We start from the raw sequence: 18551 nt of genomic DNA, 5'->3' as shown, positions 1-18551 counted from the left end.
AACACAGAGCAATAACTTGATCTCGTTTCAGAGAATGTAATATGGCTTCCAGTAGCTTTATTCAGCTTTAAAGGGTCGTTGGAAAAGAAATTATGCAAAAAACAAGTTAGGTATTTTTTAATCAATGAAAAACATACACAGATTATGTAAAAAAATGTCAGAAAACACTTTATTACAATATTATGATCCGGATTCTTTTTTCGGTCAGCCACAAATTTACACAATCATAGAATTATGGACAAGTTAATATTTTAAAAGAAGTCTGTCGTAAATCGGTTATAAAGCCATGAAATTATGATTCACATTTTAGATTTTACACTACTAATATATACTCTTTGAGTCTTTCAGGGATGCACATTATTATATAAACTATTCGTATGTATTCACCTTTATTAGATCCACCACAAAATTAATACACTAAAAATGCAAAATAAATTCGATGATACTTGTATGTTGTCACATTTTCAGAGCACATTTCATTTTTATTTATTGTAATAATCGTCTCTATTAAAATTCATTATTATTAAAACCGAATCGCCTTTGAAAATGTTCTATTCAAATGTTCTACTTGATGTTATTTTTTAAATTTAACGTAAAATGCTAAATGAATCAAGAACTAAAATGAAACGTATATTTTTAAAAACTTGTGTACACGTGACGATTATATCGACGTTGGACACGGGATTTTAATCAACTTTATCAAGAAATGAACCGTGAAGGTAATTGTAGAGGATTAATTTAGCAATTTCCTTTACCAATTATTCCACGGATGAATGGATGACCCGTGAGAAGATCGTGAACCAATTCCCATACCTTCATAATCAGTTCACATCATCCAGGAAAGATGGTTATGTCAATAGGAGCATCCAATCCGTGACTCCTGTTTTGTTATTATATGATTGTACAATATCTTCATTTGTAGAGCTATATCTGTGGATCAAATTTGTTTTTGATTTTAAGCCAATTTGAGATGCTGATTGGAAGGCCTTTTTCCCATAAGAACAATGTTAAACCTCATTCAGTTTACGCCCGTATTGTAGGTCGTAGTCGTAGTGTTACGGGGAGATTTCCCATTTTAATGATTAGATTTTAAGATACTTACGCATCTAAACTCACTTTAGTTTTAGTTGTTGTAAAGTATATACTTTTTGAATAGTTAAACGATGAAATACAACATAGTTTGAGATTTTTGTAAATAACGCATACTACCGAGAAAAAAAACTAAAAGCGTATGGATGTGTATAGATTAAATCTTTAAAACGAGACATGAGTTAACATTGTTCTTATGGGAAAACATTAAATGTATTGCAGAGTGCTCTTAAGTATTTGATCATGCAAGGGGATTTATAAAATCAAGCATAGATCATGTAACTACCAACATAACCAATATTTCCGACCAATAACAACAACAAATTAATTAATTTTTTCAAACTATTGAAAAATTATAAAAAAATTATCTATATCCTGGGCATCTCCAGAAATCAATACAAACTAAATATGCTTGTGTAGTAGTACTCACGATACATAGGTTTTACAAGAACCGACTCGAAGACTTTACTAATTGTATAAACCTTTGAATAAACATATCCAATTTGCACTACATCGATAGCCTTGTTATTTTCCAAATTATACTTTAATTGGGTTCAACAAGAGGCTGTTAAATGGAAATCAACTCGCCTGAGGTGAATTAAGAGAATTATATCAGAATTGGCATCTCCCGTAAATGATGACACTCATCACAATTTATAATAGAATATTTTAATGTTTTTGGTTTTAAACGAATGTAAATAATAAAGAAAAAGGGGTGGAAATGTGATTGAAGTTCTCATTGAGGTTTCCTAAATAGGAAAACGAAGTAGACACCAAGATAGTAGTGAATTTGTAAGCTTTACCTAATACAAATAGGCTATCGGTAGACAGTTCCCACGAGATGTATGTATGTAAGTACACAATTTGAAAGCAATACATTTATCACAGGCCATAGTACTTCATATCGTATATCCCCAAAGTGCTTGCCTGCAAGCATTAACTAGAATTGGATAACACAAACTATTGTTCGAATAAGTATGTTGTGTACTTCTTGTAAAGCACTATCTTTACCTATATAAATCGTGGTCAAAATTTCCCATCCACGGGAGAACCACAACTCTAGACCCTGTGCGAGGCTAGGCCGACCTGGATCCCATCAGTCGCTCTATAAACACAGTAGGAAGCGGTAAATCAGCCGACACTAGAGGCTATCAATAGTCCAGCTGATCGATCACACCTACTCATACACACTGGAACTGGAACTGGAGTGACGAACCCGCTAATATTAGCGATGACTCAGTGTTCTCGAGTGTTCAGAAAATCTTGCCGTTCATCGTCACTATATCTTCTAAACTGAGCCAAGAAGCGATACAGATTTAGTCTCATTTAAATCTAGACGCTGATCCAGATAAACTTTATTACGTCTAATAGCAATTATATTTAATTAAAAGTCCAACGACTGATGTGAAACGTAATAATCACCTTTACAGAACCCATGTCACAGTATTGTAGATCTTATCATCTGGTCTATTTTAGGAATACTGCTCATAGTTCCAAGACCTTTTCACCTACCAACGAACGGCAAAATAGATTTTTCTTTTTTGTTAACCGATGGGTTAGTAAGCATATATTAATTGAAAATCGATTGCAATGCCAGCCACAAACAAAAATCTACAGACGTGTTTATTACGATACCGGACCTTCTACAAGTTTCACTCACTCACAGCGGTCTGTTTTATTCCAAGCAAAGATATCGTCAAAGAAACAGACGAATGATTTAATCACAAAACTTTTGCTTCAAAAGAATATTTATTTCTACGTCTCTCCAGGAGAAGCTTTAACGTATCGAGAAGGGATGTCAACCCGAACAGCAAAATCTGCTCTGGAGAAAGAACGCTTCATCTATCTTTACCAAAGCAAACGATGAAATATGGACACCCTTCTTTGTCGAAGGCCGTTCCTATATTGCGTGAGAGTCAAAAGAGGACTTCCTCCACAAAACGTTATTCTCCTGCAGAATACAATATTACCTGCAAACGAGATAGCGTCTGCTATGGAAATTTATATGATGTACTACTTTATATAACATACGTATATGTATGGCATGTTGTGAAAAACAGCGAATTAATAAAATTGCCGTACATGTTGAATTATGAAGATTCAAACTCAGAATAACACACTTTCCCACATACTTATTTCTTTGATCGTATAGACGTTCTTATATTGAATGAACTCGACGTCCGGTACCCACGCGTTTGTGCCAGAGAAACAGTTGTGGCGCAACAATACATCACTATGACTTAACGTCTCGCTTCCATAACCATCAGGCGTCTGAATCGTATAGGCATCTTCCGTACCACAGATGATTCTCACTATATTCCTTCACCCCAATAGAAAATATTTTTACAGTCGTTTAGTAGAACATTCGTGTTTCACAAATAGTAACCTCAAAGGAACATATTGCAATTTAAGAGAAGAGAAACTAGTTTGTGAGGTGGGCAAGTGGTCTTGAACTGGATAATTTACTACGAATTCGTTACGATCTCACAGTGACTAATAGTTTGAATAATTAATACAACATAGACCACGGAATTTATAATTTCAGCAAAATTTTATACCAAAATTAATGACGATGTGGACCCAACCTATAACAAAGGCTGACACCGCCCTCTAACACTAGGACACAACTTGATCTCTGACACATACATAGCCTAGCAAAAATTACACCCCAAGGCATTCCCCTAGATAAGTGAGACGATACTTCGCTAGTTACTTCGTTATCGACCACAGCAAACTATATGTAGATAATATAGCCAACATTAGAGGCTCTAGTATATTCCTATAGCTAACCGTTCGGAACATATTTCTCCGGGCATCTCTTCGACCACGGTGAACTACATGTGGATGTGGACAATCTACCCAACGTTAAAACCTGACATTCCTGTAGCCAACCTAAATATTTCCTGGTCGGCCACCGAGATCTACACTAAGATAATCTGGCCAACGTTAAACCCTGACATTTCTACACCCAACCACAAAGACCATATTTTGCTAGGTACCTTCTGGTCGACCAACGAGAACTACAGTAAGAAAGTTTTGCCAAATTTAACTCCAATGTTAAATGCTGACATAGTTTTGGCACCACAGAGATAAAATTCTGCTAGGTATATCCTGGTCGGTCACCGAGAACATGCTACGTAACATATTTGTCCACATACAAAGATCAAACGCTACAGGACTGAGTTAAACAATTTATTTAACTTCATCTGAGTGGTTCGCTATGTTGAACGAAGATCGCACAGTTGTCGACCAAGAGACTAAGGAAGGAAGAGTACGGAACTCCCACCACCATGAACTCCACCTCGATCCCGTTACAATCTCCCAAATAACATCGCCTCCGAGTAACCTAATTACATCATTACGCCATGAGCCCCTGACCTGCTGTAATGTTTACTGAGATGGTAAAACAATAACATTTATATCACAGTTGTACTCAAATCGAGTTTCCAATCAATTATCATCAGCAATTATCATCTCCACCACCACATATCAGCAGTTTGTGTGCTATTTTCTAACAAATAGTCGATGTTCCTGCATAGGAATGTTGAACTAATCGAATTTCCAATCAGAAATTATCATCTCCACCACCACATATCAGCAGTTTGTGTGCTATTTTTTAACAAATAGTCGATATTCCTGCATAGGAATGTTGAACTGATCGAGTTTCCAATCAGAAATTATCATCTCCACCACCATATATCAGCAGTTTGTGTGCTATTTTTTAACAAAGAGTCGATGTTCCTGCATAGGAATGTTGAACTGATCGAATTTCCAATCAGAAATTATCATCTCCACCACCACATATCAGCAGTTTGTGTGCTATTTTTTAACAAACAGTCGATGTTCCTGCATAGGAATGTTGAACTGATCGAATTTCCAATCAGAAATTATCATCTCCACCACCACATATCAGCAGTTTGTGTGCTATTTATAACAAATAGTCGATGTTCCTGCATAGGAATGTTGGACTGATCGAGTTTTCAATCAGTAATTATCATCTCCACCACAAACACATCAGCAGTTTGTGTGCTATTTTTAAGCAGTGTGAAAGAAGACAATGATTTTACACAACTTATTGTGATAAACAAATTAATTAATATTAACTCTAGTGAAAAAACTGCCGGGTTAAAAGGCAATCAGCTGTGCAAAGTTATCAAGAAGTTATTTGCTAAGCATGTCTGATGCGCTGGCATACACTTATTGCACAATGCATGTGTTACAACTCGGAGTGACCTCTGCGAAGTTATCTGGGCGGAGCACAAATTAATAAATCTAGTTATGAATGACTTCTTGGAAGCCGTTCTATCGTCAGTCGCAGCTACTCAATTGAGGAACAAGGTTTTCACAGTTCCAGCACATCCGAGGAAGAGCACAATCTCCTCTTTCATACATCAAAGCTATGTGAAACCTAATAACTATAAATGGCAAAATCTGTACGCTTCTTAAAACTTGCCATTGGTGTGAATCTTTCCTGTTTTGGTCACATTTTGGGGAAACTGTAATTATTAGGCCCACATGATTAAACACCTTTAATAAAAACGCATCCTTTTAATATCAACAATAGGGCAATATGCCACACTAAAAAATAACTACACTATGTTACCTTCTCCTTCGTGTGCTATCGGCACTAACAATCAAAATACGCCAGGGTAATTAAAAAAGTACTTTTTTAATTTTAATAAAACAAGGACGCCGAAAACTAAAACGCGGTTGGGTGGATTTTAATGAAACCTTTCAAATGAGATGTCTTCCATATTTTATGGCCAAAAATAAAGGGCGTGAAAGTGTTTTAAATTTAACTTTGTGCTTTTACTACATCCGACTCTTAAATTGGGTCTCCTCTACCGTTCCTCTTGTCCTCTTCTACAAAAAGGAACAGGCCTTTTTTTACGCGTATAGTGCTATCAAACGATAAAACGAAAAAATATTTTATCGGTGAACAGACTATCCTATTTTTATTTCATAATATATTTTACGATTGATTAATTACACTAAATCTATTATTTTGGTGGGTACGAAACATTCAATCAGTAATAAGAAATTGGTATACTTTAAAATAGCTTAGTAAAGAGAATCTTGAAATATTTAAGTTCAACCGGTAAACACTATTTTTATGGATAGTAATTTATATATAGACTACATGCGGTCGTTGATTACGTAGTAAATAAATAATGTTACAAGTTATTTGATAAATAACAAAGTTGTTCTAGGCCAAGAGATGGTTACAAGCGAATAACGGCAAGCAGCAGTTCTCCAGGTCGACTGCAGGTGACAAATTACATTAGTTAGCAGCAAAAAGCCGAGATCTTCAAGCAGCGGTATGTCTCCCCCTCACCCCCCCCCCCCCCGGCCACAAGAGGGATAAACTAAGGTTATCGCCTGTCGCGTCTCACAGCTTCCTGACCTATATTACATTTTCTACCACTTTAACGCCTTAATTGCTGAACCTCTTGCACGTAAAACTGTTTAGAAAAGGCGTTACAATCATTAGTGGAGAGAAATTAGCCCTTTACTCGTGCACGATAGAGTATCCTGAAAGTAGTTATTAGGCAAAAACTTGCTTTATAATAAAATACAGTATATTATAAAATTATTTACGATTTGAAATTAACCGTACAAGAGATTTAATATGACACATATATTTTTCATAGTTAAATATTACAGTTGTAAACGTTAACTTAATGAGAATGATTTTATGATAGTTTATTGGCGAGAGAGAATTAATCTTGTGCACATAATTTACTATTAACGCATATACATTATGTGTTCTTAACCTACAAAAGCACGGACAAAATTATATCAAAAAGGCGACAGCAAATAATGGTAAACGCCTAACTTTCTGGAGGAGCTTTCTTGTATAGTGATGAAATCATTTTTATGCGATAAACATTATACAGATCAGGAGGAATATTCCAATCTCTGGCCTGTATTTAATATTTAATACAATTGTATACGGGAATACGTGTTAACCCTTGTGGTGTTTCAAATTGATTTAAGATGCAATGTCTTACTTGTCACCCAAACTACACTAAACATCATTATAATCATATGTGCAGGTCACATAAAGTATTAAGTACACAATACACACCCACGAAATATAATCTTAATAATGTTACATAGAGGTGCAATAAGGTTTACTGATATTACTGCATTTGTCTTAAATAAACCTGGTGGCTTTCTGTGTGTTCCACATTAGGGTTTTAGATCACAAAGTGGCAAATCCTCTAGGTGCCCTGTATTGATGAGGCCATAGAAGTTGTAATCCGATATTTTGCTTGTGGGTTATCTCCAAAGCCGTTATAGTCTGTTTTAGTTTTGAAGTGGTGGCAAGAAAAAATACACTAAATTTAAAATGTAAAAAATTCTCGTCTGCCAGTGAATAATTGAAAAATTGATTATATTTCAATCTCTAAAGTGAGAATTCCCTTTAGATTTAGAAGAAAAGAGTTGGATCTAATTACTTATTATAACAATCTGCAACTGAAGTTAATTTGCGAAGTTTGTGGCTGGAGGTAGTTGACGTCAAACTGCAGTTAGGAATAGACAAACCCGTTAAGTGGGAGGAAGGGGAAGATGTAACAAAAGAATAACTTTTCCAGATAGCCATCCTGGTATTAACTAACTTAAATTAGTTCGTTTTTGTTACTCAACTCTTTTATATGGAACATTCTTGGTGTTTTACATCGTTTCAATGTGAATGTTTTATAGTTACATTTCTGCTAAGAATAGGTGATAATCGCTCCAAGTTTTCTCAGAAACTTTGAGTGTTAAATATATTCTAATTCATGTTGATTAGATTTGAAAGTAAAATTTTTAATAACAACACAAAGATAAATTATTGCGAATTATGCATATGGAAGGAATGCCACGTAATAAAGAAGACTCACTACTATAATATAATGCTAATAGGTAAATCGTTGGGTTATAGATAGGATGCTTGAAATACACTGTTATCGTAGCTATGATTTATTTTCATAACATAGACAAGTCAACATTAAAAATCGTAATAAATAATTTCTAATGTGTGGTATTTCGTATGTAATCACACGAATTTGTAGTTATATGCCCAACTCACCGTGTTGAGAGCGTTTTACGATTAGAATATGAACACACAAAAACGTCGTATAAATAATAATACATGTAAGGTATTTCAGTTTATCGAAAATCCACCTCTATTTTTGTATTAATCTCAACTTTTTTTAATTTATTTTACTGTAGACAATGGAGAAACTATCTTGTAAAACTAGCAGTAAAAATCACATTCGCTATAGAATAAAAGAATAGCGTTATGATAATGGTATCATGGTATGAAGATTCTCACTCAAATTAGAAGGACTCAACGACACTTAAGAGGGAATTATCAATCTTCAACAGACGCTAGACCCATTTAACGATTGGCTGAGTCTCTAGAACTAATTAGGTCAGTCACAAACAGTTGCTGGTGGCTCTAATCTCTCAATCTCCAGACTTATCAGTGTCGCTCGTCTGTACAACTACAACTTTGTTAGTAACAATTCCAGAGACAAGCTACTCATGATGTGTTAACTTTGTAATGATCACTACAGACTCTTCATTAATACCAAGATGTTTATTCCTGTAAGATTGCGAAGGAAGATAAACCGAAATCTCATATGTAATTATGAAGTAGTTCGATTATTCTATAAAACAATTCACTTACACTTTATAAGAGTTGACGTTAATAGGCCTACAACAATATTAAAATCGTCATCATTTGAATCGTAATACAAGATAAAGTTCTGTTTGAATTTAACTATTTTTATACGGGAATTACACGAAATACTTTCCAAATAAGGTCCGTAATCGTAAAAACGTTACTGTGTGATAAATTTGTGAGGGCAAAAAGTCACAATTTATTTTGGAAAAGCGAAAGCATACCAAATAGTTTTAAATTCAAAGCTAATAAGTTCTATTTGACTCTTAAGTTACCAATTTGGTGAAAAGCCTTTACTAAAACAAACAGTAAACCGGATTGTTAATTTGCTAGTACTGACACTAACAATGGCATATTGCGCCATTACACACCAGACAAAGTAAGCGCTACCATTACAGCCAGGAACGGTAGGTAGAGTTGATGCCGGGTAAGTACTCTATTATGTCACTGGAGTCGAGACTAAATACAGTCTTTTGAGCTCCGTCTTATAGTTACCTGCAAATATCCGCCGCAGTCAGTCAACTTCATTCATAATACTACGGAATATCGAATATGGAAAGGTAATTACTTCTACTCGGGTACTGAACAGTAATGAATGAGCGAGTCTGTTCACAAAGAAATATTTACTAAAAGTAAGAGACTACTGTGTATTTGGTGGTAAACTTCTTCACCAACTTTACTTGGTTGATTTAAAATCAGCTTTTATTCTCTAGGGTGTAAACCTTCGGAAAAAAGGCGCTGCCCTTTCAAAACAAATGGCTTTCATAATTAACGACGACCAGACACGCGCGAATTAGTCATTCTGAGGTCGGAAACGAATTACAGCCATGCCTCAACAGAGTGAAGCCCGCATGCCAAGTCGGCTACTATTATAACTTGTGTAATAAGCACAACAGAGCAGGTACACGGGGAGGAGAGGGTCGGGACAATCGATTGTGAAGAGTGAGGGAGCATCACGCGATCGCCGCGCCGTGGTACTCTCTCGTCTACCTTTCGTTACGGGGTTCCCAGGGTAACTTGCAGGGTTCAGCTACCAGAAGTGGGAACCAATTGGGTTACTTGAGGCGATGTATATCTGACCAAGAAAAGTATCACTGTTCAAGGTTGCACGGTCTAAGGCATCGGGGCTTAGAGTCTGGATCAGAGACACTGTGAGGACAAATCCTCCCTTTGCTGGAACTCTTTCTACTAGTACTATCCACCTAGTGTAATGTGGATTCCATTCTCCACCTCATTCTGTTTGATATCAAAAAGCAGACCTTTGGCATGTGGAGGTGGACAGTTAAAGCTAGATAAAAAAAGAGAACGGTCTAGGAATGATAAATCGATCTGGCCTTGTTTTACAGCCTTAGCAACATAGTTTCTTATACGAAAATATGATATAAGGAGGGGAATAAAATAGTGGACTCTGTACTAGCAACACAACACCCTTTCAATTCGGCATACTTATGTTAGTTTAAAATGGGACGATCTGCCCTAGTCTGCACAGCTCTTGCATTTCTATTTTCATCTTGTACTTTCTATGTCATACGACTTGTTCCAGAAACCCTAGTGAGACATACCAAGCAGACCAGATGCTACTAGATGCATGTGAGTCGAGCTGCTGGGGTGCAGAAGGGCGAGGGGTTCCCAGAATATAAAATCTCAAAGCATACGAGCGGTCATTGTCTTCGATACTAAATAGAAGCAAATGTGTGGTAGCTTCATAATAGCTTCAAAGGTGGCACGACAAATCAGGCGTACGGGAATGTCAATCACAAATATTAACGCACATTAACGTAGACTAAGAGGGAGGGACATTGGCTAATTGAGTGCATGGCTTTATAAAATTTCAGTAAATTCGAGTAAAACGACGCATACAAGTCCGAAGATAATAAAACCCAATACACATACGTTGAAGATGTCAAATCTCCAACCAGCAGGACAGTTGGAAGCTCATTGTGTCACTCAGTTGGGCAATATTAGTTAAACATTCCGCCTTCACTTTGAGTCCACTTAAACCGTTGTACTTTAATAAAACTGTTCCAAACAAAATGTATCTTGCGTGTTCCTAAATTGTGCAGTGTGATTGCTTGGAAAACAAAAACATTGCTGTCATGATTGAAACCATAATGTTGATATCTAAATTGTAAAATTTTATTATATTTTCTGTTTATACAACAGTTAAGATGACACCTTAACCACAATGTTTGGACTATAAATAACGGAGTGATTTGGATTACTTTGTAACTGTGTTCTTATGGGGGTATATTCTAAATGGCCGTCTGAGCACACTAGATTCTAAGCCCAATGAGAACATGCACAACCAAACAACATCAATTACGGTTTTTCTCACTATATGACTATTTCTAATGGACACTCCCTTATGACCTTGATGTCATTACATAACTCTTTGTATATACCACAAAGATCTCGATTTATCCCGCATTATAATTACGGTCTGTAATCTGTGACATTGAAGCTAATTAATTTAAAATACTATTCCTGTACTTTTCACAAGTAATCTGATTTCCTAGGAAGTCTCGCATCACCGAGACCCAGCCGTCACGAGTCACCGCTGCCCACCAGCCCTGCCGTGACGACTACCCGCCGCTCCCATCCCGGGAAAGTGTGCGGGTCACGGTTCAAACCGATTGTTTGGTTTGTTAGACGTTTCGTTTCCGCTACGTCTGGTCCGTTTCATTGATTGAGTTAGAGCCTGTTACGGTCTTATACAATATTAACTCGTTTATTTCAATTAAGCGAACAACAAATTGTTCTATTGGAACACCGTAAAGATACTCAAAAACAATGATTAGGGGCAATTATAATTTTAGTAAAAGTTATAGCTCGATTCCTAACAGGACTTTTACTTCACCGTAAACCCTGAAATTCACGCTCTTCAAAATTAGTAAGAAGAATCAGTTGTAGATGAATTGTCTGAAAGATCAACTTTTTTCTTGCGATGAGAATCAAGAGAGCTAGGCTGTTATGGAGAAAAATCAGAAGTAAAAGCACTTTAGAATAAAAATGTCTGAAATTATTAACTTACCCATTAAAATAGTTTATGGTTATATAATTTAGGCAAGCACATACTATAGTACTAAAAGAGTAATAATAAAGGTAAACAAAGGTGTAGAGTGTATATACACAAACAAAGGGTAACTTCGCCCCGGCACATAAAGCAGACGCGACACCATAAACTGTAGAGACTAATATTCCCTTTTTTATAACCCGCACCACTTTTAAGATGCAAATTCGCGACGTTTCCACGTTGGATCTAACAATACTTACGTCATCGACGACTGGGAGAAAATATTCGCGTTGTTTTCGGCAGACCGACTCACTTCCGTATCGAACATCGAAGACGCGATTCGACTCACTCTCCTCGACTCCGACCCGTGACCGATCGGTACCGCCGATTCTCGCCGCTGGCTCACGGTCCACGCAATGTGAAATGCGTCAGCGGTGCGTGTTACAGTTGCGGGAAACTGGAAAACAACTCATTGTTCACAGTTAGTGACGGAAATTTATAGAAAGTTTCGCTCTATCTGTGCTTTCTCCGATGACGAATAGACATAATAATATAGCATAATTGTGTTACAATATTAGATTTTCCCTCGTCTGAAATCAGAACATATGATTGATTCTACGACCATCCTTTACGATTTCCGGTTCAAGGGATGGTCTGCTCACGCAATTAAAATGGATATTTCGGCATCACTGTGGAAAATTATCTTCAGGCAACACGTATCACAACAAAAGCAGTAATGCACATCCGCAGGTGAATGTAGGGGTGGGGTTCCTGTTGACTAGCCGAGGCTTAGCAATCCAGCAGTTGATGTGGCTTTTAGGTTATTGTAAGCTCTTTTTTGACCAAAGAGAAATATACTAGATCAATCTGAAATTTAGATGATATAATGATTGGGTCACAAACAGATATTGGTAAGCTCAATGAACAGCCAACTACCCTCTTAAGTTCTTTCTGCTGAATGAAAAGAGGGATTTTAAAAAGGAACACTGGGGTCTTTGAATACAGTTTGTCCAAAGCGTTAGCCGGGCAGAGTTGCTTTAGAGTTCCAGAGTTTGCTGTGTTCGGCCCTGGCAACATGTTTGACTGCATCTCTTACAGCCGAGTGACTTAGCCGCAGGCTGGTGGGTTCATTTAGATTTTTATCAGCCGTCTTTTCAGCTGAATCGACTGCCACATAGTTAAAAAAAAAATGCGAAACCTATTTGAGATTGGTCCTTAACCACGACTTAGACATAATTCACTACAAACGTTACACGTTATTTTTGTTTTTAGAATAATATTACTTTACTTACTTTATTTCAAAAAATATATATTTATAAATTTAAAGAATTCAACAGTATGGTGATTAAGATTTACCCAAAATACGCGTTTAATTTACAAAATTTATTGATAACAAATTAGTTTGAACTATTTATTTCCTTCAAATGAACGAATCCCAATTCTCTCTCTTGAATATAAGCGTATTCTCATGCATAATTCAAAAGCTTCACTGATGAATACCAATGCACTCACTCACTCTGCACTTTAAACACACTTAACAAAGCACGGTACGGTCCCACAATAGCCCAGCACACGGTGCATCAGTTTACTAGACCTGTACCGTGTCGGTTAATCAAATCGAGTCAATTACGCGTGTTAACAGTTCGCAACGTCGAATTAATATTCCGTAATTTGCCAGCTCAGTGTCTGTGTGTGCGGCTGCACAAAAATACTGCACACGAGTCAGTCCTGTTTACATCAATGTCATCACTGTTGTCTATGCTTAGTGAAACAGAGATAATAACACGTTTGGGTTTTGCCAACTAAATTTCAACGGACAGATTAAGTGAATTCTTGTTTACTACATTAAATCTGTGAATATGTTGATTTAAATCCCAAACAAATTGTAGATTCTTAGTAAAATTGGAAGAGCTTTTGTTTCAGAAATTTTCCACGAAACAAAATTGCAGAATCTCGCTATGGCAATCTATTAGTGAAAATCAGAAAACTTTTGTCAAATTTTGAAAATAAATTGTAGACAATATCGATAAAAACAGATCACGTTTACAAATTCATGTTCTGTTTCGTCTTAAGCTAATAACAGACTAAACCAAAATTCAACACAAATTGTTAGACCGACATAATGCTTTAGGATTCTAATTTGATACAAGTTAATATATGAAAGGATAACAGAATTTCGGGCATTTGTCATCGTTATAGGTTATAAAAGGTATCCCAGTATTCCACTGTAGCCTGTGCTAGTGAGATGTGATTGTTATCCTCGAACTTGTGATTTGTGCTCGGGACTTGCATCCTATGCAGTGACAAAGCCTGAACAAGCAGCTTTTGAGTATGTCTGAACCCATTTCTTTCCCTTCTTTACTTCTTCTGTTCGTTATTTTTGTATGTATTAATACCTCCCCCACCTGACGAAGAGGATGGATTCCAATCCTCGAAACGTTGTGTTATACCTTTTATAACCTGTACCTATGGCAAATGTCCGAAATCATGTTATCCTTCCAAACTTTCCATCGTCAATAACAAACTTTAAACAAAGAATTAATCATATGCCTTGACAATTTTGTACTTTAAACTATAATTTATTTTTCATTAAATTGTAATTACTGCAGTGTTTAGTATCATGTAATTGTCAGTCAATTAATGGGTATGCTTACGAAGTAACAGCGTGCACTGTGCGTACAATATGGCAAATATTCCTCCTGTAGCCTTATATAAGAAATAGCCCAACATTCCCCGATTCTACTCTCAAATGTATACTGTTTCCACTATATTATATACTGAAATAACGTTCGTGCTTTAGTCGGTGACATGTTCAAACTAGATATAACATAGAAACAGTACAGCGAGGACCGACACTGGCCCCACTTTGGTCCTTGGAGCCGGACCGATAGGGTTGGCGCTAAGAGAGTGAGTTACTGCACGGGTAGGGTACAGGCGTGGTGACACCTGCCGGTGTTATCATCGTCTGTACACATATCGCCTCTGTTATCAGGCAAGACAAGATCTCTACAAATAACATTTACCTCATCCTACCCCGCGGCTTACACTTTATCGGCATGCCGCATGGCATCTCCTTCGCAGTGAAATGTTGGTGGCTCAGTCCTGTTACACAGACAGCTAGGAGACCTAACCTCAAGCTTTCAGACCCAACATTGTATAGGACCCCGTCTCCCTTACCTGCATTGATACCCCGCGGCTTACACTTTATCGGCATGCCGCATGGCATCTCCTTCGCAGTGAAATGTTGGTGGCTCAGTCCTGTTACACAGACAGCTAGGAGACCCAACCTCAAGCTTTCAGACCCAACATTGTATAGGACCCCGTCTCCCTTACCTGCATTGATACCCCGCGGCTTACACTTTATCGGCATGCCGCATGGCATCTCCTTCGCAGTGAAATGTTGGTGGCTCAGTCCTGTTACACAGACAGCTAGGAGACCCAACCTCAAGCTTTCAGACCCAACATTGTATAGGACCCCGTCTCCCTTACCTGCATTGATACCCCGCGGCTTACACTTTATCGGCATGCCGCATGGCATCTCCTTCGCAGTGAAATGTTGGTGGCTCAGTCCTGTTACACAGACAGCTAGGAGACCCAACCTCAAGCTTTCAGACCCAACATTGTATAGACTCCGTCTCCCTTACCTGCATTGATCGTAGTCTCTACAAACACTCAGGCGAAATGGCGTATTTGAGACTGCTACCTAGATGGATGTAGATATATATATATATCCCCACTTACATGCTCACTTATCTCGTATACTTATTGATTGTCATATGAGGCAGTAATACACAACACCTTGCATTTCAGGCTTAAAATTGAAATCTCAATGCGTCAACAACAGTTTTGATGTTTCTGATAAACAATAGAGCACGACTACATCAACTTTTACTTATGAAACTATTTGGGGACATCATGTCTCTAATTGGCCAACTGAATCCTCGCAACAGGCCAACAGTTCCAGACTTGTTAAAAAACTAGTACAATTCAAACTGGAAAACTATTAATATCGAATACAGAAAAAACTTACCTTACACACGAGTTCAGAGTAGTATGCTTTTTTATTTTTTTTAAATCTGGCTCGGATTTTTATATACTCCCCTCCTACCAATGAAAATTATCGGGGTATAATTTAATCTAAAACTAAGGATGCCCTATTATATATATATATGTATACATTTGAAAATTAGTTTCATCTTTGCATATTATACAAGTAATACATACATAATAAAATTTTTATCAATTCCTACTTTGTTAAAGTAGAGTTGCTTGTAAGCATGCTGTTATCGTTTAATATGTTATGGTATGATAAGCATTGAATCGCAATTCACGTTCTTTTAGTTATTCATTTTGTAAGCGCTTCTCTCTTGGAGCTTTTATCTCTCGTTCTCTAAACGTCGCTTGTCTTTTATTTAGTTTCTTTTCGTTTTTCATTCTCGTCGGTTTGAATAGCCGAGGTCGTTACCGTTAATGCAAGTTTATACTTGAGCGCATTTTATCCCACGCATTGTGGCGAGGGAAATTGGAAACCATAAGTAGTTACATTAAATTAACAGTTCATAATTTGACTACACGCAATATTACAAGAAAGAGAACAATATACACGAACACATAATTTAGCCGTTACATATACATATTTTTAATAACAAGTAACGGAATTTGAGTTTATAAACAAACTTTCTACTCGATCGAGTAATGAAAAGTGGTTCAACTTGAGTTATGTTTTTTTTCAGGGTGGTATACACATAGAGACTTTGCAAACGAATAGTGCTAATTAAAAAAAAACAATATTACTGTAAATAGATTTTAAAAAGTCAACAAATTTTACAAATCTACAGTAATAAATAAGGCTCGTTACGAGGTAACGTCAAAAGTTACACGACAAACCTTTTTTTAATTGCAGTGACACGAATAGATAAAACAAGGTAAGCTGTAAAGATTTCCGGCACTTTGATAAAGCAGGGTTAAACGTTTTCTTGTCTCTAAACCAGCTATTCTGTTCTAAGTAGCGTTTTTTACTTTGTGAACATCGCTTTGCGGTGCATAAACCATCTTCCAAATGAGGTGTTCCTTTCAGACGAGTTGTGGTGGGTAGCAGATATCCGCTCCGATATAACAAGGTAAGTTGTAAGGATTCCCAGCACCTTGATAAAGCAGGGTTAAAACGTTTCCTGGTCTCTAAACCAGCCATTCAGTTCTAAGTAGCGCTTTTTACTTTGTAAACATCGCTTTGCGGCGTATAAACCATCTTCCAAATGAGGTGTTCCTTTCAGACGAGTTCTGGTGGGTAGCAGATATCCGCTCCGATATAACAAGGTAAGTTGTAAGGATTCCCAGCACCTTGATAAAGCAGGGTTAAAACGTTTCCTGGTCTCTAAACCAGCCATTCAGTTCTAAGTAGCGCTTTTTACTTTGTAAACATCGCTTTGCTGCGTATAAACCATCTTCCAAATGAGGTGATCCTTTCAGACGAGTTGTGGTGGGTAGCAGATATCCGCTCCGATATAACAAGGTAAGTTGTAAGGATTCCCAGCACCTTGATAAAGCAGGGTTAAAACGTTTCCTGGTCTCTAAACCAGCCATTCAGTTCTAAGTAGCGCTTTTTACTTTGTAAACATCGCTTTGCGGCGCATAAACCATCTTCCAAATGAGGTGTTCCTTTCAGACGAGTTGTGGTGGGTAGTAGACATCCGCTTCCTTCACAAATCGGGTCACAGCGTCGCGAGGGAGTTTGCTGTTACATTATATTTAGCACTATTCCAAATCTATCTTAAGCTTTACAATTAGAATACACTGTACTAAAAAATTGTAAAAATATATCAAATCTGGCAGCATGGAATTATAGTTTGTGTAATAAAACTATCTATACGTTAACAATAAATTCCATTTACATTCATATTTACTATACCATTTGTGGTATGGCGGTAGGCTACACACACCTTGTACAACATTAATATTAAGTATGAGTACGTAAGTATTGGCAACTGGCAGTTTTTCTTCAACTGATTTACAGTTTACAGAAAAGGCACTTATTAAAAATTTAAAACGTATGTGACTTTGCATGAATACAAAAATAAATTTATATTAACAGTCCGAGGACAATATTCAGAGTGCTGTAAATTGAATTGTAGCCAAAATTACTTCTCACGTTATCAAAACATTTCAGTGCCATTACTTAATTTTTTACAAACACGGAAAATAAAATTACTTATTCATATAGTCAAGTAGTCAGGAGTTCAATTCTTGAGGAGCCCAATACTATTTTGCATTCTGGTTTTGAAGAGATTTCCATTAAAACAAGTTTTAATATTCATGTTAGTTCTTAAATAAAATTTTCTAAAGTTTGCACCTAGAAAGTATCAAATATCTTTATTTATTTTAAGATTGCACCAAAGATTTGATCACAATCTATATTTTTGAATTTGTATTTTAGTTTTATTAATGTGACAGAATATATTTGTTCTATTTGCAGTTTCCGTGATGCAATTCGAAAAGTCGAACTAGCAAACTAATTGTAACTATAATTCACTACAGAAGTAAATCAAAGTGCACCCGTCTTGGTTGGTGAAACTTCGCTAATGAAATCGAGTACTAGGTACTAGGCAATTACGGGTGCAGATAGTTAACTGCCGATGACATCAGTCTAGAAACAAGTTCCCAACTACAGTAATCAACATTGATGTAGGAGGGAGAGATACTTACTCGGTAACTAATACACAAGTTGTTGGAATTGATGAGCGGGCGTTTAACGTATAAAAATATAAGTATTGTTTTGTT

General features: G+C 36.7%; 1 protein-coding gene across 1 annotated transcript in view; it reads right to left on the bottom strand.

Annotated features, from left to right (window-relative positions):
* Positions 1-18551, bottom strand: part of LOC124355143 (protein MTSS 2) — a 180244-nt gene that overhangs the window by 125222 nt on the left and 36471 nt on the right.

The sequence above is a fragment of the Homalodisca vitripennis genome, chromosome 2 (assembly GCF_021130785.1).
Source record: "Homalodisca vitripennis isolate AUS2020 chromosome 2, UT_GWSS_2.1, whole genome shotgun sequence".
NCBI classification, from domain to species: Eukaryota; Metazoa; Arthropoda; class Insecta; order Hemiptera; family Cicadellidae; genus Homalodisca; species Homalodisca vitripennis.
Note: the sequence above shows the minus strand (reverse complement) of the source record. Positions and strands in the feature narration are given on the sequence as shown.